Raw genomic sequence first — 21,727 nt, 5'->3', positions numbered from 1 at the left:
TTTGGTATCTAAGGCAGGATGTCATTTAAATTCTCACAGAGTAAAGGAGAGAAAAAGAAGAGACTAGAAAATGGATTTTAAAATGGTAAACAACCATGTTCATAGCAATTTCATTCATAGTAGCCCAACGCTGGAAACGACCCCGATATCCACCACAGAATAATGAATAAACAAAACAGCTGTACAATGGAACACTACTCAGAACTGAAAAGAAATGAACAACTAATACAATGGCATGAACTAACCTCAAAAGCATTATGCAGCCCAAAAGAAGGCAGACACAAAGTAATGCACAGCAGTGCATATTCTTTTCATTTGAAGTTGTAATCTGTGGATATAGAATCAGAACAGTGGTTGCCTTTAGGGGTAAGGAATGAGATTGAGAAGGGGCATGAAGGAAGTTTCTGGGGTAACATGTGTCTTTTATATTTTGATTGGAGTGATTGCACATGTGTACACATTATCAAAATCACCGAATTTATACTTAAGATCTGTGCATTTCACTCTATGTAAATTTTGCCTCAGTACTTCTTTTAACTAAAAAGAAGTAGCAAGTCTTTCAGAATGTCTCCAGAATGCTCATGCTGTTTCTTCCCAGACTGCAGAAGTACCAAGATTGTAGTCCTTTCTCCGGAACAAGCAAGTTTACTGCGGAAAGTCTTTTCTGCTACAACACATGTAACCCCACCTCTGTTCCCATCTAAGTTTTGCTCCTCCAAGTTCAGGGATGAACTGCATCACTCCCTCTCTGCCTAGGGTAACACCCCCCATGTGCAAGCCACCAGGCCCTCTTTTCATGCATTTAATTATCTTTGTAATTATCTTGTAGTGATGTTGTTCTCTTCTTGTGTGAATTGTTTGCTGTTATAGATTTTAAGCTCTCTGCTGTCCGGAAGTATGTTTTTTTTGCTTTCTCGAATTCCTCCACAACAGTTTGTTCAGAGTAAAGGTTCAGTAAATGTTGGTTGGCTTAAAGAGAGGAAGGTTGTATGAGATGGAGGGGAGTGCTTGGGCCCTAGTATGGGAAAAGCAAAGGTGAAAATCCTAGATATGTAAACTCGGGTCAAGTTAACCTTACTCTGGGTTTCTGGGGTTTTTTTTCATGTCCAAAAATCAGATATTAAAGCCTAATTTACAACGTAGTTGTAAATAGGCACTGGGAATAGCCAGTGCCTGGCTCTTAGTAAATATTAATCAATGTTATTTTTTTATTAATGAATATTTTTAAAGGAAGAGGTTCCTGAAATAGGTTCAGTGACCCCTAAGACTCAATACTACCCTCATTAGAATGTTTCCAGCTTGGTTTGCCTACCACCTCATTTCTAGGGTTCCTGACATTTGTGAGGGGATAAAGCGAGTGCCCTTGGAGACAGCAGGGGACGAGGTAGCTCCCGTCTGTGGCCTGTACCTCTGACCATCCCCATAATAGCAATTTGGAGACAATTACCTACTGCTCTGTTTTGGGCCACTACATACCCCTTCATCTTGCCTAAGGTAACAATTCATGTCTCCAAGCTTATTACTTATTAATTCTTTCTTTATTTCTTTTTCCTCTAGACTTTTAAGTCATGTTATAAAAATAGGGCTTCTTTAAACCATTTCTATAATATGACCCAACTGGATGAAATTGAATCAGCTAATAAAGATTATCTTTACAAAGAGTTCCAAAACATTTAACAAGCATTATTTAAATATAATGATGTTGTCTTCTTACATGTCACCTGTGAGTCTTATGAAGCAACCACTCCTTCCCAGGTAGCATACACAAGATTTAGAAAGTGTTGATGCTCAAAACGTGTCTGTTGAATTGACTCACCTAATGCTACCTGAGAATATTTTCCTGTGGCATGCTCAACACCCCACAGTCATGGATCCTCATCTACTTTGAGATCCTGTGTTAATGGGACTGCCTGCTAACTGTGGCATACTTGCTCTCTTTGATAAACTTAGGATGTGGTGTCTTGAACTAAATAGAACAGTAGCTAGGTACAGTGCAGAAATAATGGTTTTGATTGCTGACTTAGGTTTATTATTTTTTTTTAATGTTTATTTATTTTGAAAGGGGGAGGGGCAGAGAGGGAGGGAGAGAGAACGCAGGCTCTGCACCATCAGCGCAGAGCCCGACCCAGGGCTCAAACTCATGAACTACGAGATCATGACCTGAGCCAAAATCAAGAGTCAGATGCTCAGCTAACCAACTCACCCAGGCACCCCACTGACTTAAGTTTAAACTTTTGATTAATTAAATGATTTTGCTATAGAGTGTCCAGAGTTTTGGCTTTTGCAGTTGCTATTTTGCTTCTTTGCCATCACTGTGTCCTAAAGCACCATGCATTTAGTGGGACTAACATCGGCTGGGCTCTGGAACCAGGCATAACTGAGTTTAAACCTTGGCTTTTCCACTTATCTACCAGCTGTGTGATCTCAGGCAAATTACCTAACTTTTCTGAACATCAGTTTACTCATCTTCAAATATCTATGTAACCAGGTCATTTTGCAGATTGGAAGGTATATACATACTAGCACAGGATAGGACACATGGAAGGCCCTGAGTACATAAAAGCCATAATGGTATTATAAAATAATAATTTCCACCATTTTAGTACGGATAACAACAACAAACCAATTGTGAGTGACTCATTTGCACATCCTGTGCCTAGGGAAGCTATATTGAGTGCAAAATTGCTTTACCATAACAAGAGGAATCTATTATATAGTCCTGTATAAAGGGGGGGGTAATATATAAATTTACATTATCATCACTGAACCTAGCTTGATACAGCATATAATATACATCTGTGTCCTGTTGGTTCTGACTTGCTTCTCATGCAAGAGTCTCTTAACTCTCTTCTTGGAGATTAAAATCCTTTCCTGGTGGGACCCTGTACAACCCTTTAGAATCAGGTGAGATCTGCTTTCTACAAAGGCTCAGACTCCCATCTCAGGCAAGGATTGTGCCTTTTACTCTTTGATAGAGTTCCCTTCACTAGGCCCTTTGAGTTTGCTTCCACTCCTGTGACCTCAGGTAAGTCATCTCTTCTTCCCTGGTCTGTCTTCTCATCCTTAAATGCCATGGTTGGGGCAGCCAGATGATCCCAAGGTAAGCAATCTGAGAAGCAACATGAACTCCAGCACTCCTGACCCCGGTGCTTGGTTTCCCATAGGAGGAGATACATTTACATAAAGAAGAAACTGCTTAATGGAGTTCTGTCTTTCCTCTGAAGTACTCTTACTGCTCCCAATTACTCTCTCCCTTCTCAAATGAAATCAAATCCCCCCTTTTTCCAATTCTCATTTTGTCAGCAAGCTCTTTCCCCCACTTTACTGGGCCCTGATCCATAATTGGCCTTGTTCACCCATAATACATTGCCTCTTGTCTTTTGCCTGCCAGCCAAATCCTGGACCATCAGGAATTTAATACTGGAAATTCTATTCCTAACATGCACTTGTCTAGCTTCTTGTCTTACCCAAAACTCTTTTATATTTATCATCTTATTTGATCTTTGCAACAGCTCTGCACAGTAAGATGCTTTACTGCAATTGACAGATGTAGAAACTGGAGTTTGGGAAGAGTGGGTCTGAAGTTCAGTAGCCAATAGGTGATAGAACCCAGATTATAACTTGCATTCTGACACTTGCCACTTTTAAGATCTTCAAAAAACCCACATTTCTATATTCTGTCAATATACTTAGGGCTTAGGATAGAGTTTTTCCCCCTTGTGTAACAATATGCTTAAGGGCTTAGGATACTTCTTTCCACATGTTAAGTTTGACTATTGCAATAAAAATAGCTCATCAAATAGAGGTAAAGAGGTATAAGAATTTGTCTTCCTTCTCAAAATGCTGACTTAAGTTTGTAGACATGGAAAGCAGAGAGGGACCTTGGAAATCAGCCTATCCAACCCTGAACATTATACAGATGAGTCAGTAAAGCATTTGCAGGAAGTGTGTCTTGCCCGATGTCACAGATCAAGTCCAACCACTACCAGTGGAGCTTTGGGAAAGGTAAATACATCTCTTGGGACAATGCAAAAAAATTTTTTTTAATTTACTTTATTTTATTTTATTTTATTTTATTTTATTTTATTTTATTTTGTTTTATTTATTTATTTACTTATTTATTTAGAGAGACAGTAGGTGAGCAAGGGAGGGGTAAGGGGAGGGGGGAGAGAGAGATAGAGAGTGTCCCAAGCAGGCTCCAAGCTGCCAGCACAGAGTCCACATGGGGCTCAATCTCATGAACTGCGAGATTATGGCATGAGTTGAAATCAAAAGTCAGACACTTAACTGATTGAGCCCCTCAGGCACCCCAGACCAGTGCAAATTTGACCAGACTACTGGCCCACTCCCTCCACTGGAGTATTTGGTCTGTGGCAGGCACACAATATGCTCTGCTTGACATGAAGTGATTCTGCTGAGTCACTTCCAGTGGAGTATCACCCTTCCAGGAAAGTAGATTAGTATGCTCCTTCTACCTCTTGTGTTTGTCCTTCTGAAGCTTCAAGATGGCTGACTGAGGTACAGCTGGGTTACTGAATAAAAGAGAGAAGACTGAGCTCATATCATCTCTGCCCTGGAAGCAGAGCTCTTGCGTGTTTCCTGGTCACAAGTCCTGCCATCTCTGTCCAGCTACATGGATTCGGGACTCTCTCCCTATAGACCTCTCATGTCTCCAGAATGCTTATCTACCTCTCCACCTGCCTCTTACAGTCCTATCTATTTTATCATAACTGTCGGCTTCTGTGCACTCTCTTGCTTCTCACTGTGGGTCTTGTGTACATTTCTAGTTCATTGGTGGGACAGATCCCATTCTAGCTTCTACTTGGTCTCTTCTATGCTCTGTGTACCTCTTCTGTGCTGCCTGAGGTCTCTGCTTCTTTATCTGTGGAAAGAAACTAACAAACCCTATCTTGCAGGGTTGTAGAATATGATTGAAACTATAATGGCATAACATCTGACCCTGAAGAGGACCCAAATAATGGTAGCTATTAATGTCTCTTCCCCCGAAACGCAGATGCCTAGAGGTTAAGGACCAGGTCATGGTCATTCATTCATCTTTGTATCCCCTGTGCCTGGGACATATCAACTGCTTAATAATTATCTATAGAACAGATTGGAAGAAAACCATCCTGGCTAACTGTGTCTATGAACATCTGTTGCCCATAGTCTCAGTGGTTCCCAAAATGTTTGCTAGAATGATGTTTTACTCAGTCAAAGCTACCAGTCACATGATGGCCCCTCTTGGTTGTCAAGACTCAGCACTGTTACCAGAGGAAAAGGTAACCTTCATGCAAGCTTTCCTTAAACTGTCGTGAGAACAAAGAAAAAAAGAAGAAAATGAACGTCTTTATCGAGGGACATTCTAGAATGTTGAAATCGGATTTAGGAGGAAATGGTTAGAATTGCTGTTTCACAGAGGAGCCTTTTGCTCAAGGGCCTGGTTCTGTGGAGCACAGCACTGATTGGCTCCACACACCCATCACTCTGGCTGTGTGTCAGGCCACTGTGAACATGAGCTGCTTCCCGATATACAAAACGTGGAGCATGGGTTGCACAGAGACATGACTTTTGACTCAGCTCAGAGATCAAGTTTGTTCAGAGATTTCCAGTTACCAAAAATAATCTATCCAAGAGCTCCTTTTATGGGTTCAGGGGTAGTAACTGAACCAACACCCAGAACTCAGCCAGAGCTCCAAAGGTCCACCCTTGGGTTGTGCTTCTGCTGGAGAGGGAGAATAGTAGACCAACAGTAGACAGCAAGTTAACATGCTTTCCCTCTGGTTAAACAACAACAAAGGAATAGGTATGTGGCAAGAGTGTCGGTTTAGTCATTGGAAATAAAAACAGCAGTAAGCTTTGGTACTTGCTTTAACTCTTATACATTTCTCAATTCATTTCTATATTTAGAAAATGATACTTTTCCAAATCCCACCACTTCTTCATGCCGCAGGGCCACTGCCTCCAATCACAAATGGTTCACCATCCTCTTGCCTGTTATATTCCCTAGGGCCTGCGCTCTGAGGGCCCAGAATCCATTATCTAGTTTATCTCTTTGGGCACTTGTCATTTTCTCCCTTGCATTGTTATTCTGTATACAGATCTCTTGTGTTTCCCATCAGACTGCAAACTCCCCAAGGTCAGAATAAGATAACCCTCAGTTCCACCATAGCACATGGTACCGTGCCTTGGCTGTGGGGTGTATCACAAATACTTCTTGAATGAACAAAGAAAAAGTAAGGGTAAATATATCTTGGGACTTCAAAAGCTAAAAAAGTTTTTAAAATAGTGAAAAGATCTCAAATAACCATGTAAAAATAAAATTACAAATTTTATTGTAAGATGGAAATAATTAGGGGTGACTGGGTGGCTCAATCTGTTAAGCATCCGACTTTGGCTCAGGTTATGATCTCACCGTTCCTGAATTCGAGCATCGGGCTCTGTGCTGACATCTCAGAGCCTGGAGCCTGTTTTGGATTCTGTGTCTCCCTCTCTGTCTCTGCCCCCTCCCCCACTCGTGCTCTGTCTTTCTCTCAAAAATAAATAAACCATTAAAAATTTTTTTTTAAAGATGGAGATAATTATTTGGAGTGTAAGGAGGAGCTGCTCTTTTCCTTTAAATATGCCTGGCTAATTTGTGACTCCCTGAAGGAAATGGACCATATCTTTAAATCACTTCAAATGATTTAATCACTAATCATTAAATCATGAAATGATTTCAAATGACTAGGCTAATGCCTAGCACATTTTTGGTATAATTTTTTATTTTATTGTTTTTTTTAAGATGGAAACATCTTTACTTCTTTTGCTTATCAAAAAAGTGTCATATGCTCAATGTAAACTTTAAATGGTGTAGAAACAAAAGTAAAAAGTGAAAGGTCTACCAGAGTCTGTCTCCTAAAAGGTCATTTACTGATGTTTTCCATAGTTTTAATGCAATATGAATAATATATTTATACTATTTAATGTATTCTATCTGTAATCTGCTTTTATAAACATCAGAATGTCATATGGTCTCATTTGCATAGATATACATAAGTCTCCCTCATTCTGTAGCAGCTGCATAGTTCTCTTTATTACTATGATGGTTGGAACTCCAGGCGGGTTTCAATTTTTGCCAATACAAACCGTGCTTCAGTGAAATCCTTGCACATACATCTTCTTTGACACACGTATTTCTCTGGTTACTCCTAGACATGGGATTTATGGTTCCACAGGTATGAACACTTAACATTTTGATAGATACTGTCACATTTCCCTCCAAAAAGTGTATTCCAATTTATATTCCCAACAAGAAATGAGAAGGCCTGTTGGGTTTACCTACCTTTTAAGTCTTTCTTGGGTATATTTGGGGAAACTTGCAGGCAACATGATTTTAAAATGATACTTTAGGTCAATAAAGTACTCTCTACTTTTCCAGGTATTTTTACATAGAATACATATTCTCCTTTGACCTTCATAATAGTCTAGGATATAAGTAGGGAAGACCTTATTCCTGTTTTAGAATCTCAGCCAAAAAGACTTGCTCCAGGTTTCACTGTGAGTCAGTAGCAGTGCCAAAAGCAGAGCCCTTGAACAGTTTTTCTGAGTTTCTCTTTCCACAAGGTGAAAGGACAAAGCTTGAGAGGCAAAGAAGGCATGGCCAGGTGGTGAAGAGCCTCCCAAGGGTTCTGCACATCTTGAATTTACGCCAAAGCGGAAAGAATTACCTGATTGGGGTGTTGAGTTTCTTTGGCTGAAATAAGCCCTCCCTTCTGACCAAGCCAAGCAGGGGAAGGAGGAGACAGGTGGTGTGGTGTGTTGGTGTTGGGCCTGTTATGGAGCCTTGGAGGATGGGAGGTGGGACTTTAAGCACAGTGAGCAGTGTTGCCATGAGCTCTCCTTCCACTCCTTTCACAGATGCATTCAATTTAGAGGATACCAGGGAATTCTCACCACTTTCTTGCTGGAGTCCTCTGAAATCCAGTGCTTTTAATTCATTTGCAAACTACCCTACTGTTTCCATTATATAAGGTTTTAATATTTTTGGAAGTGTAGTTTACCGATCCTTGACAAAGAAAGAATATAAAGTGATCAGTGCTATTGTTAAATAGAAATTTTCATAGGCTGTTGAGAGAGGGGTAACTTTGATAGTCCAGAGCTACCTTACTTCTACATAGTAACTTAGGCAGGAAAGTTTCTTTTTACTGAGGTCAGAATGGAAACTTCCATATCTTAACATAGGCTAGCAGACAAGTCAAGGAGGAATACTTTGGAAAACACAGTTCTTTGTTCCATCAATACCTTTATGGACAAGGACTACTCTGTCTAATATTATAGCTTCTGGCTAGCCACACGAGGCTGTTGGCTGCTTAAAATGTGCCCAGTATGACTGAAGAGCTGATTTTTTTTTAAACAGTATTTGTTAAAGTTTCTTTATTTAGAGAGAGAGACAGAGACAGAGCATGAGCAGGGGAGGGGCAGAGAGAGAGAGGAAGAAAGAATCCCAAGCAGGCTCTGCACTATTAGTACCTGACAAGAGGCTGGATCTCACAAACCATTTGATCATGACTTGAGCTGAAATCAAGAGTTGGACACTTAACCAATGGAGCCATCCGGGTGCCCCCTGAATTTTTTATTTTATTTAATTTTAATATTTATAATTTTTTTTAAGTTTACTTATTTTGAGGGAGTGAGAGAGAGCAGCATGACTGGGAAAGAGAGGGATAGAGAGAATCCTAAGCAGGCTCCACACTGTCAGCGCAGAGCCCAAAACCGGGATCGGACTCAGAAACTGTGAGATCATGACCTGAGCCAAAATCAAGAGTCAGATGCCTAACCAACAGAGCCACCCAAGTGCCCCTAATTTTAATATTTAAATCTAAAAACTGACAATTCAGTTATTGGAAAGCTTTTAAGTAAGTTTCAAATGTTGGAATATGAAAATACTTTTTTGTTTTTTGGGTTTTTTTTAATGTTTATTTATTTTGAGAGAGAGAGACAGAGAGCAAGCAGGGGAGGAGCAGAGATGGAGACACAGAATCTGAAACAGGCTCCAAGCTTTGAGCTATCAGCACAGAGCCTATCTCAGGGCTCAAACTCACAGACACAAAGGACTGAGCCACCCAAGCAACCCTATCTTGTTTTTGTTTGTTTGTTTGTTTGTTTGTTTGTTTTGAGAGAGCATGTGATGAAGGAGGCAAGAAGGGTAGAGGGAAAGAGAGAGAGGATCCTAAGCATGCTCTGTGCTCACTGGGAGCCCCATGCAGGGCTCAATCCCAGAACCCTGGGGTCATGACTTGAGTTCAAATCAAGAGTCGGACATTCAACTGACTGAGCCACCGAGGCACCTCTGAAAATACTTTTTAGTGGTCAATTTTAGGAGATCTAAAAACCAATCAAGTGTTTCTGATGAAAAGTTAGCATCTGAATTGAGATATACTTTAAGTATGAGATAAACACTGACTTTTTAAGGCTTAGTATGAAAAAAAGAATATAAAATAGCCCAATGATTTTTTATATTGATTATTGTTTAAAGGATAATATGTTGGATACAATTAACTCAATAAAATATAGTATTAAAATTAGTTTTACCTGTTTTGTATTTTTACATTAAGAGATTTTTTTTAATGTTTATTTATTTTTGAGAGAGCGAGAGAGAGACAGAGACAGAGTCCAAAGAGGGGAGGGGCAGAGAGAGACAGAGACACAGAATCTGAAGCAGGCTCCAGGCTCCAAGCTGTCAGCACAGAGTCCGACACAGGGCTCAAACTCATGAACTGCAAGATCATGACCTGAGCTGAAGTTGGACACTTAACTGACTCAGCCACACAGGTGCCCCTATTTTCACATTTTTTTTTAACATGGGTACTTGAAAATAGGAAATTTCTTGGGCATTCGCTCATCCATTCATTCACCAAATGTTTATTAAGCACCTAATATGTGCCAACCACCGAGGAAGTTAATTAGCTACAGCACTGAAAAAGAGCTACACATTGGATGAAACTATATATATGCCATTCCATCTAAGTGTAACACTCCTTAAGATAAATACTAAAATCACTGTTGTTTTTTCCCTAGCTTCATGAATTTAACTTTCACTTCATTAGTTTACAGTCATTTTTGTTTTCTAATAGATGTATTTAAAGCTTTGATTTTCCCATAAGTACTTCTTTTGCTGCATTCCAAAGAGTTGAATTTTCAAAACTGTTAGTTTTTTTTCATTAAGATTATTTCTTTTTTTTGGTTTATTTATTTATTAAAGAGTACATGCATGCATGCAAGCATGAGTGGGGGGTAGGCAGAGAGAGAGAGGGAGAGACAAAGAAAATCCCAAGCAGATTCCATGCTGTCAACATGAAACCCAGTGTGGCGCTTGATCTCAGGAACCTTGAGATCATGACCTGAGCGGAAATCAAGAGTAAGATGCTTAACAGACTGAGACATATAGGAACCCCTCAAAACTATTAGTTTTAAATGTTTTATAATTTCTCTTGAATTTCATCTTTAAATTATGAACTATTTGGAAGTATTCCATTTAGTTTCAAAATACATGGGAGAAATGGTTTGGATACCTTTTTATTGGTGATTTTTTTTAAGTTTATTTATTTATTTTGAGAGAGAGAGAGAGAGACAGACTCCAAGGGGGGGGGGGACAGAGAGAGAGAGAGAGAGAGAGAGAGAGAGAGAGAGAATCCCAAGTAGGTTCTGCACTGTCAATGCAGAGCCCGACAAAAGGCTCGAATTCATGAACCATGAGATCATGACCTAAGCCAAAGTCAGATGCTTAACTGACTGAGCCACCCAGACACCCCTACTGGTGATTTCTAATAATCACTAATATTGCATTGTTTTCAGAGATGGTGGTCATTATGGTGTTGATTCATTCAAATGTATAGATACTTCCTTTGTGGCCTAGTGTGATCAGTGTGAAAATATTCCATTTGTGCTTGAAAAAACTGTATGTTGTTTATTTGATAGGTGCAGGAGCCTTTATGTTACTCACTAGAGTTAACCATTTTTAAATGGTTTGTTCATATCTGGGGAGCCTTAATTTTTATAACTGTTGGTCTGCTTGATCTGTTAGGTTCTGAGAGATACGCTTTAAAATCTTCTGCTATACTGGGGTGCCTGGGTGGCTCAGTCAGGTAAGTGTATTGGGGCACCTGGGTGTCTCAGTCGGTTAAGTGTCTGACTTTGGCTCAGGTCATGATCTCACAGTTTGTGAGTTCGAGCCCCACGTCGTGCTCTGTGCTGACAGCTTGGAGCCTGCTTTGGATTCTGTGTCTCCCTCTCTGCCCCTCCCCCCACTCATGTTCTGTCTCTCTCTCTCTCTGTCTTTCTCTCTCTTAAAAATAAACAGTAAAAAAAATTTTTTAAGTCTCCTGCTATGGTTGTAGATTTGTCACTTTACTCCTGTAAATCCATCAATTTTAGCTTTGTATATTTTAAGACTATATTATTAAGTTGATTTCATAATTTTGTATCTTCTTGGTGTTTTTCTTTCTTCATTTACATAAAAAAATTTCACCTTAAATTCTGTTGTGTTTGATATTAGTATTACCAGAGAAGTCCTCCTTTAATTTGTATTTAATGATGTATCTTTTTCTATTCTCCACTTACTGATATCTTTTGCTTGAGATATGTCTCCTTTAAATGGAACTTATGGCATGGGCACCTGGGTGTCTCAGTCAGTTAAGCGTCCAACTTCTGCTCAGGTCATGGTCTTGCAGTCAGGAGTTGGAGCCCCACATCAGGCTCTGTGCTGACAACTCAGAGCCTGGGGCCTGTTTGAGATTCTGTGTCTCCCTCTCTCTCCGCTCCTCTCCCACTCATGCTCTGTCTCTATCTCTCAAAAATGAATAAATGTTTAAAAAAATAAATGGGAATTGTGGTAGATTGTCTTTTGTTTTTCCAATCGAAGACTCTTTCATCTGTTTACATTTATTGTGATTACTAAAATATTTGGACTTATTTCTAGTATCCATTTTTGTTGCTATTCTTATGTACTCTAATTCCCCTTCACTTCTCTTTCTCCTGTTCTATCATGCTAGATATTTTAAATTTGCCTTTCAGATCCACTGTCCATCCAACTCTATGCCCAGGAAGCTAACCTCAATGGACTAGCAACATACCCCCTTCCCCTTTGGCTTTTGGTTGGGTTGAAGCCACAGCAGGACATTGGAGGACAGGCAGAAAGGAAAGTTGGGCTATTGGTTCCACCAGCTCCCTTTCTGCAGGTCTGTGTTCCTCTGATGGATACCACAGCATATGTCAGGCAGCCTTCTCTAACACATACAGCTCTTGCTGGTTACCAGTAACTCTTCCTTTGCTTTGGTCCTTTAGATCTAACAGAACTGAAGATCCCCATTGTTGTAACACAGACTCTTTCACCTTTCCTTTTTGGTTTCTCACAACCCTTTGTAAATAATAAAGAAAAAGAAATCTTTGAACAAACTCTTTACAGTTACCCCTTTTAAGTATGCAGTCTGTTTCTGGCCAAATCCCTGACCCATATACCTACTTTCTAATGGATAGATTATATTTTCTTAAAGCTCTTTGTGGAAGAGAATACTAATTCATACAAGCCCTACTGATTGGCAGGGACTTTTTCTCAAACATGTTATTTTCATGTTCTTTTTCTCTGGATATAGGAAAAGTAACAAACAAAAAAATATTTAGACTACTTTGTCGATGGATTATAATATTTATCTCTAATTTCTTGTGACTACCAAAGCATATATCCAAACTCTTCCATAATACATGCCTGTGGGCCAACCCTCTGAGATACACAGAGGAGATTCAGGAAGGAATGGAGTGTAACTCACCATCCGTTAATCAATAAATGTTTATCGAACATTTACATGAAAGGTCTTGCATTAGGTATTGGGAAGGAGGGCAACATGTTAAATGTTGGGAAAATAACTAAATCACCAGAACTCTTAGATGTATTTTCTCATTTTATCTCTCATTTCATTTATAAGGTAGAGATTATTGTTGCCTAATTGACAGATGAGATAACCAAGCCTCAAAGCAGTTCAAGCAACTTACCTGTTCTCTTACAACCACCATGGGACTGAGCCAGGCATTTTGCCCAGATCTCAATCTCAAGACCTATGCACCTGTGCACCTATTTCTGTGTCCATAAATATGATTTCAGTGTTCAGAGAGCTTTGTATCTGGGAGCAGATAAGATATAAACAGATGAACAGTAAGGTCATACCACAAGCACTGTCACAGGTAGCTTTTGTGGGCTGACATGGGTTGAGAAGTCTTTGTGGAGAAGGATGGGACAGAGCAAGTGGGAGGGAGAGGAGTCCAGTCCAGATGAGTGACAAGAGCATGGACCCAGGTAGGTTTCACTCCATTCTGACGCGGCTGTCAGGAACAAATAGGACACAGTATCCAACTTTTCAGACACCCTTGGCTTGTTTCCATTGTGTTTATGCATTTTCACCCCATTCCTTTTATCTGAAGCTGGGAAATGTTGAGGTGGAGAAATATGGTGTTGTTTGAAGTGATATCCCTTTTGTTCCCTTGGGCTGGGTTTCTAGCAAAGGGGTGGGAGAGGGCTGGAGTTACTGAGATCTCTGTCTAAGCAGAGACAAGAAGGGCAACATGAAATCAGGGTAGCGTACAGAGCATGTAAAGATCTGGTAACCCAACCAGCGTTTCTAGAATGCCAACAACATGCTAGCTTGTGGTGGGTAGATTGCAGTGGGTTGAGAAGTAGGTTAGAAGCAAGGCAAGTGACAGTTGAGTGTCCAACTTTGGCTCAGGTCTTGATCTCGCAGCTCATAGGTTCAAACCCCACGTTGGGCTCTGTGCTGACAGCTCAGAACCTGGAGCCTGCTTTGGATTCTGTGTCTCCCTCTCTCTCTGCCCCTCCCCTACTCGTGCTCTGTCTCTCTAAAATGAATAAATGTTAAAAAAAAATTTTTTTAAAGCAAGGCAGGTGATGCACTTTTGAAGTAGAGGGGCAAGAGGGACAGAGAGGGGGCATTGGTTGGCAGGATGGAAGGACCCCCAAGCCATCATTCCCTGTCCCTACGTCACATGGTCCCAGGAAGGGAACCACAAGTGAGCTCTGAGCTGACACCGGCCCCAACTGTGGCAAAAAGCAACCCCAGGAAGTGGAGCACTGTGGTGAACACACAAGACGGTGAATCAGGAGAGCTCTGCTCATTTCCTTTTTCCTCCAGGCTTGTTACACCCTCTTAGGTCAAATCACATCACCACCTTAGTCCTGGAATTCCCGCTCAAAGGGGAAGTGGTATACTCCTGACCATGTTTCTGCCCAGCGAAGGCACTCACATGCCTGCAGACCACAGGCAAAGGCCCTTGGGTGGCACCTAGTTCCTCCTGTTTCCCCCAACAGCATCTGGGGTGGGAATTGCATGAGGTGAGGAGATGGGCACAGGAATAAGGCTACATGTCACATGCTTCTAAAGTTCCAACTCAATACAAAACACATACATCCCAAGTAATACACCTTAGCCATAGACAAAAATTTTAAATACGTCTTTAAAAAGCTAAGACTGTTGCGTCCAAGATTCGCTACCCAGATACAACCACTGCAAATATTTTGGTGAATAGCTTTGGAAAGAATGCCTTCCTTTTTACAAGACATATTTTCTCAAATGTCTATGGGTAAAGTTTAACACACACGCATTTATTTAAATATAAATATTAACCATGTGCCCCTCTCTCTAAAACCTCCCTCAGTTTTCACTCTGCATCATTGGTTCTTGGGCGGGAAAGGGACTAAGGAGGAAAGAAGAGAACCATTTGCATTTGGGCCCCACAGAAGTTCTGGAAGAAGCTGCTCTCCCAGTGCCAGTGAGAAGTAAAGAAATAGTGGGAGACTAAGAAATCTGGCTCCCTCCCTTACCCTCTGTTGGCCTAGCCCTGGCGAGAGGGGGGAATTTAGGTGGAGGCAGAGGTTAACACAAAACCAAACAACAGGACAAATGTGAGGGAGCTGGATTACCTCCTTCCAATCAAAGACCCCCACAGATGGCTCTCAGTTGGAAGGAAAGTAGGTAAGCTAACACAGAGTTCAATCTACCAATTCATAAGTCAAGTGTGATTGACAAATACAAATATATTTCCTGAATGGTCCCCAAAGTACATTGCTTTTGAAAAGGGTTGTCACTCCAAAGAATCCTTAACTGGCTAAGTATTCAGAAATGTAAGGTAATATATTTGGTCATTTCATCTTCCTGGGCTAACCCAGTGTTTCAAAATTTCTGGCTCCATCACATAAGCAATATGGGCTGAATGTGGAGACAAAGGAAGTGCCTCAGGGAAATCAAAGATGAAAAAGATCTATTTTCTTCAAAGGGCTCATTGTCTACTGTGGATATGGAAGAAATGCACAAATATCAGCCACACAAGGCACAAGACAGGCACAGACTCTGAGCCAGACTATTGCATTTGAACCCTGGTCCACCACCATGTGAGGACCATGTACAACACAGCCAGCCCCTCCAAGCTCCCTAGGGCATAGTGATAGAACCTGCCTTTGGGGGTATGGGAGGTTTAAAGGATAAAAGCACACAAGCCCTTGGCAAGGACAAGTGTGCAGCAAGTGCTTACCACAGCTCCTGAACATGTGAGGCTGACCAGAAAGAAGTGACCAGACCCAGGAAACACTTCTTGCAAGAGATAGGCCTTAATCTTTGGAGAGGTTCTGATGGCACAGATGGAAAGGGTAGGATTCAGAAGCACAAGGCTTGGAGATCGAGGTCTATGGAGAACAGTCTGAAGAGAGTGACTAGAACGTTTGCCTCAAGCTTTGTGTCAGACAGGCATGAGTAGGAGTCAAGTCAGGAAATCAGGGACTAAAATGCTGGCCTGAAGAGTCTGTGCCCAGTTTGGTAGGAAATGAGGAAATACCAAAGGCTTTGAGCAGAGGATGCCAGGTGCAGATGTCGTTGAGTAGGAGTTATCAGGCAGATAGAGTGGGATGGGGAAGATGTGATGGATGTGGGGTCTCAGGAGGCCAGCGTGGAAATCCAGGGCATCAGTGGGGATGGAGTGCAGAGTGATGTGGGAGGGATAATGCAGGGGGCAGGGCCAGCTTCAAGAGTAAGCAACTTTCACAGTCACATAAGATTATGCTCTGAGGTACCCTGTGCTTGTTTTAATGCTCTGCTGTCACTGTCTTGAAACTCTTGAGTTTTGAAAACAAAGAGCCCCACAAATTGTGAACTAGGTCTCACAAATTACATAGCTGTTCTCGAGAGAGGGGTATATAGGATGGGCAAAATATTTGGGCATGGAGTGAAGCAGAAGAAAGGAGTCATTCAAAGAGTTGTGGGGAATTTTGGCCAACAAATGAGGGTTAAGGAGTGAGAATGGTGTTTGTGGAGAGAACACATTGTGGGATGCACCAGCTGTCATGGGGAGGTGTCTGAAAACTTGTTGGGAATTTGGTCTCAGAGCTCAGAAAACAACTTTGAGATTAGTTACTTGAAAATCATACCCTCTCATTAACCTTTTTTTTTCAAACACTAAAGGATTGTCCTACTTTATTTTAATGAGATACATTATTTTTTTAATTAAAAAATTAATAAAAGCATTCATTGAATAGTGAGAAGCTTTAGAAATGGGTGTAGGAAAGAAGCATTAAGAAAGGTCAAGGGGCTGGTCACCTGGGTGGCTCGGTCAGTTAAGCGTCTGGTTTTGGCTGAGGTCATGACCTCACGGTTCATGAGTTTGAGCCCCACATCAGGCTCTGTGCTGACAACGAGGAGACTGCTTGGGATTCTCTCTCTCCCTTTCTGCCCCTACCCTGCTCGTGTGTGCTCTCGCTCTCAAAATAAATAAATAAACATTTAAAAAAAAGTCAAGAACCTCATCTGGAATTCTATTGCTGTGGGCTAAATTGTGTTCCTCCCTAGCATTCATGTGTTGAAGTCCTCACCCCCCAATATGTCAGAATGTGACTATTTGGAGTTAGGGCCTTTATAGAGGCAATTGAGTTAAAATGAGGTCATCAGGGTGGGACCTAATCCAATAACACTGGTGTCCTTCTGAGAAGAGGAGATTTGGACACAGAAAAACAGAGGAGGGAACATGTGAGGACACAGGGAGAAGATGGCCATGTCCAAGGAAAGAAGGAGGCCTGGGGAGAAATCATCACTGCTGACATCTCATTCTCAGACTCTACCCTCTGAGACAGTGAGAAAATACATTTCTGTTGTTTGAGACCTCCAGTCTGTAGTACCTTGTTACAGCAGCCCTGGCAAACATAACTGTCTTCCTTGAGAAGAACAAGAAGTAGAAAAATCCTTGGAGACAAGCTAGAAGTGGTCAGGGATGTGGAGGGAGAGCCGCAAGTGAAGCCATAAAAGCGAAGAATAGCTCAAGGATGAGGAGTGGTTGCTAGTTACCAGCAGGCCTTACAGAAAGGTGCTGGATTTTAGTATAAGGAAGTCACCAATGACCTTTGAAGGGTATCATTCACGCAGCAGGGGAAAACCAGTTACAGTCAGTTTGGGGGAGTGTGACCTGATGGTCTACGGGCAGAGAATCCAGAGAATCCTTAATTTCAAAAAGTTTCAGTATGAAAGGTAGGGGATGAGATAGGGCAGTAGCTTGACAGGAAACCAGAATCAAGGGAGGGATTTGTTCAGGGTGAGATTTAGGGAGCCCTGGACAAGCATGGCTATAGAAACCCCCAAGAGGGGGACCCAACACAGCATGTTGTACCCAATTTACATTTGTTCAGTGAGTGAGAAGGAAACTCACAGGGACCAGGGGAAGGGCACAAAGCCCAGTTGGGCAGTTGACCCACACACAGCACTGGCTTGGCACGGTATCTGGAGGAAGGAGAAGGAAGGGATCTTTGTGCTGCTCCCTAATTCTGGCAGCCCCTGAACTGTGCCTCTCCGTTTAGCTCCACCAGGTTCCTGTAAGGAGCTTGAGGCCTGGTTTCCCCTTACTTCTGTCCCTTTGGAATTCCCCTTGCAGATTTGCAGGGACGGGACTGTCCTCCCAGTGGCTGGCACACAGGCGTGTGAGAATCTGTTCCCCCAGGACTTTCCAGCGGCAGAGCAGAGAGGGTCCTGTTGCAAAGCAGACAGTGAGACTGACTTGCAGACCTTTGGGATCCTCAGTGTGCAGAGGGTACACAGAGCTGCTTCCTGGGCCCAGTCCCCAGCAGTTGTTTTGTTTCCTTGGGAATTGGTGCTGAATCTCCAGGAAGCCACAACCTCAGCCCCAGGACCCCACTTCCCTTTGGCCAGAAGTTTACAAACTTTTAAAGAAAGTACTAGACCCATCTTTCAAACAACACCTTAGAGAAATCCCTAAAATATCAGGGGGATAACAGAACATTTTATTAGTATACATCTCCATTATAACTTCAGACTTCTTGTAATTGCATATGGTGAAGCCAGTCAAGGAGAATTACAGGTTGTTTTAATAAATGGAAAAAATAGAAATTGTGGTTAAGGGGGCACCTAGCTGGCTCAGTCAGTGGCATGTGCGTGGAGTGAACTTACAGCCCCTTGATCTCAGGGTTGTAAATTCAAGTCCCATATTGGGTGTAGAGATTACTTAAAAATTAAATATTAAGGGGCGCCTGGGTGGCTCAGTCAGTTGAGCTTCTGACTTCGGCTCAGGTCATGATCTCACGGCTCGTGGGTTCGAGCCCCGCGTCAGGCTCTGTGTTGACAGCTCGGAGCCTGGAGCCTGCTTTGGATTCTGTGTCTTTCTCTCTCTCTGCCCCTAACCCACTCACATCCTGTCTCTGTCTCTCTAAAAAATAAATAAACATTAAAAAAATTTTTTAATTAAATATTAAAAAAAATCATGGTTATGGAAACCATTGCAACCTGATAAAGCTTCAGGCTTTAGTTTATTTCTGGTATCTGCTTTGGTCACATTGTAAGGAAATTCCTAATTCACACAGATAAATGGCTATAAACTGTTAATAGTTTTAAAAGGAACCAGCCTTATAACCTGAGATTTAACCAGAAAATGGCAGAAGATTTATTCAGAGTCTTTACAAAAATGATTTATCCTTGCAACACACTTAGCCTGTTGATCTGCAGTATGTCATGTGTTTGTAAGTAACATATTTGAATCTATTATGTGAAGTATGAAAAATAATTTAACAATCTTTTAAAAATAAAATTTGAATCAAATATTTGTGGAAACCTAAATAGAGCCTTCTATGAGATATAGATGGAAGTCCAGTACCCTAAGAACCACATAGAACCCCAACCCCATTACCAACCAACAAATGTTTACTGAATGCCTACTCTGTGACAGATTCTGTACTGAGCAGGAGATACAGAAAAAAAAAAAAAAAACCACATCATCCCTACCCACAAGGGCACTGGGCTGGAAGATGAGATAGACTCAGAGAAATTCCATCAAGTGTAGGATGTTCAGGAAGTTCAGGAGACAGGCACTTGTTGGACCTGGGGAAGTGAATAAGAATAAGGGTACTTTGCAAGGATGGAGAGCAGGCTTCTAGAGGCTGTACACTCTATGCTGGGGATAATCAGGAATTGGGCAAAGATGGGCAAAGAAAAGTCCCTTAGAAGTAATGCCAGGAGACATCATGTGAAGAAGTGAACTAGCACAGAGTATGTGCTGGTCTCAAGCTGTATGAGATGGCTATATGACATGGTGGGAGTGGAGGAGGCAGCCTCAGAAGGCCGAGTTGCCAGGTCATGTCATGGAACAGGGCTTCAGGGTAATAAAGAGGTACCTTTGCTCTAACCTACAAGTAATGGACAGCTGTTGAGGGGTTTAAGCAGGAGGGTGCTGTAGTCAAATCTGCATTTTTAAAAGAGCGCTTCTATGGAATGATCCCATTTAGGGAGGCAGGGAGACAACTTCAGAGATTAAGAGTGATGGAGGCTGAGCCAGGGTGTGGCAGTGAGGAACAGAGAGAAGCAGGTGGCCTTGAGTAATATTTAAGAGGCAGAATTGACAGGACTTGGTGATTGGTTGGGGGAGCAGGGTAGGTGTCACAGATGAAAGAGAGGGAGGAGTCAAGGAAGCCCCTCTACAAAAGTGTCCAGCTCAGGTGGCTGACTATAGAGTAAGAATGTGAGCCCAGGTCCTCTGCTTCCACAGCCCTTCAGACTGATAGTATGAGAGGAAGCCTGGTCAGATCAGTCGTCTGGTTGAGAATCATCATCATGGACGTAAATCCAAAGGAAGAGTCCAAAGCCATTCTAAGCCCAGGTGAGAGGGTCGATCATTCTTGGAAGTTTTGCTTATAATTTGCTGAGAATGAATGAGCAGAGTAATCAGTGTGTAATTCATTGGTTGATGAGATTAGCCCCACCAAAGCTGGTTTCTACAAAGAATACAGTTGCAGAATCTAGTTGCTTTCTTTTTAAACTACAAAATCCACATAATAATCACATCAATACAGAAGCAAACATGTTTTCCTCTGGGTTCTGCTCATGGGTCAGTAATATATTTTCCAGATAGATCACAATTGCAATGAGCCACACTGGGGAAAATACTGAATGTATGAACTTAAAAGCAAGGAAAAATAACAAAAGTGAATCTGCCTTAGTATGACTGCATTCCTATGCATTTCTCAGAACTTGGTTATATTTGTTGGTAAAGTGGCAATCACAGTGGGAAAATAAAAATACTACATAATCAGATTGCTAAAGGGTTGGAAGGGGAATGGGTGGGAAAGTTTATGTGGTTTTTAAAATAGGAAGTTCTACCCTAAAGTGTGTCATTTCTGAAGTGAAGGAAGTTCCGATAGGCTATTAGAAGAGCCTGCACAATAGCATTTTGATGTTTTCCACACATTATATTTCATGACAGTAAACACATGGCTTTTCACCAAATCACACAGTGTTATTTGGATACAAAGTGACTAACACATATTCTAAGGTTGGCTGCTCTGAGATTTTATGAAGCCAAAGAGAAACTACTGTTTAGCCTTGTGAAAGACATGATTGATTGCATTATCAATATATATTTTTTTCATTTAAAATGCAGGCTTTTTCAGGAGCGCTTGGGTGACTCAGTTGGTTAAGCACCCGATTCTTGATTTTGGCTCAGGTTCACGAGTATGAGCCTCGCATCAGGCACCACACTGACAGTGTGAAGCCTGCTTGGGATTCTCTCTCAGCCCCTTTCTCTCTGTCTCTCTCTCTCTCTCTCAAAATAAAGAAATAAACTTTAAAAAATGTAGGTTTTCAAAATTTTAAGGAGACTCTGAAATTGTGAGGGCAATGGCAACAAAGAAATGTTGGTTATTAACATTATGGGAAGGAAGCATGGTTTGGATGATGATGAAGGACTGGCTAAGAAGAGGAACTCTCAAGGTCATACAAAATCACTGAGATACTCTCTATTCAGACCGTCTACTTACTAGGTCATAACTGAAACAGGCCCATATTAGTCCCCAGGCAAGAAGCTCAGCTGACGTGGAAATGCCACCCTGCACAAACATCTGCAGCAGTGCAGGCTGCCCGAGCTGATTTCACCATATGTGGCTCCAGTGTACTCTAGCTTTGACGTTCCTACCACCACCCAGGGGGGAGGGGAAGACCTGAATGACCCAGTGTCCCTGTGTATGGATCCTGATCTCAGAAGCTTCTCTGAACCCTCCCAGAGCTTGGGAACTCCCTCAGAAGGTGACAAAGCAATTCTTTTTTTTTTTTTTTTTTTTAATTTTTTTTTTTTAATGTTTTTTATTTATTTTTGGGACAGAGAGAGACAGAGCATGAACGGGGGAGGGGCAGAGAGAGAGGGAGAC

The 21,727-nt window shown here is 41.6% G+C and overlaps 1 protein-coding gene across 3 annotated transcripts in view; it reads left to right on the top strand.

Moving 5' to 3' along the window:
• Positions 1–21,727, top strand: part of RFX8 (regulatory factor X8) — a 259,279-nt gene that overhangs the window by 30,480 nt on the left and 207,072 nt on the right. The window lies entirely within an intron of this gene.

Source organism: Neofelis nebulosa, chromosome 9 (assembly GCF_028018385.1).
Source record: "Neofelis nebulosa isolate mNeoNeb1 chromosome 9, mNeoNeb1.pri, whole genome shotgun sequence".
Lineage (NCBI taxonomy): Eukaryota > Metazoa > Chordata > Mammalia > Carnivora > Felidae > Neofelis > Neofelis nebulosa.
The sequence above is the reverse complement of the archived record's forward strand: the minus strand, read 5'-3'. Positions and strand labels throughout refer to the sequence as shown.